Below are 767 nucleotides of genomic sequence, written 5' to 3'. Positions count from 1 at the left end.
TACTGTGTAGTTTGCTAACCTCGACCTGATAGAAGAATTTTAGCTACTGCATATAGAATGCAACAGCAGGAGCACAAGCACTTCTGATTGGAAACATGCCAGTGGCGAGCTGTGTTGCTCAAGCTGATGCAATACCAAGTATGGAACTCTCTATCCATATAGACTCCATCATCTACAAGTATCCGCAGCTCCTAAACATGCATTCTGTTCTATTCTATTTAATATGATTCCTGATAATCGTCATGTATCTCTCCTGATTGACACCTTCAAAGGTTGACTACCAATATGTATTACCCACAGTTAACCCTCCTAGAAGTAGGTCTCATTGTGACCTCAGACTAGTGTCCAAAAGTCCTCAACGATTCTGTAATTCTATTACACCTTCAGGGCAATAACCCTCTGTTATCTCTCCTATAGTCTTCTGTTAACCTTACATATGACTTCTAACCTGCAGGTAATATTACTCAATCAGATCTGGTCTGTTTTGCACAAAGCTACCTGGAGACAACTCTCCAGGGTCTCCGCTACTGCCTACATATCCTGTAACCATCTTCCTGTTGAATAGATAGGGTGAGCCTATATAGTGTTACTAGAGAGTCCCTAATTGTAAACCTTTACTAGACTTACATCAACTAACCAAGCTCTAGCCCATGATACTACAGACTGATAGCGGAGCTGGTAGAGGGTAATAGCTACCATACCTCTATGTTATAGCTTGTTCGGAGCTCAACTGATTGTCTGACTCGAACTTACAATCATATTTCTGG

The sequence above is a fragment of the Tuber melanosporum genome (genome assembly GCF_000151645.1).
Source record: "Tuber melanosporum whole genome shotgun sequence assembly, scaffold_245, strain Mel28".
NCBI classification, from domain to species: Eukaryota; Fungi; Ascomycota; class Pezizomycetes; order Pezizales; family Tuberaceae; genus Tuber; species Tuber melanosporum.
Note: the sequence above shows the minus strand (reverse complement) of the source record.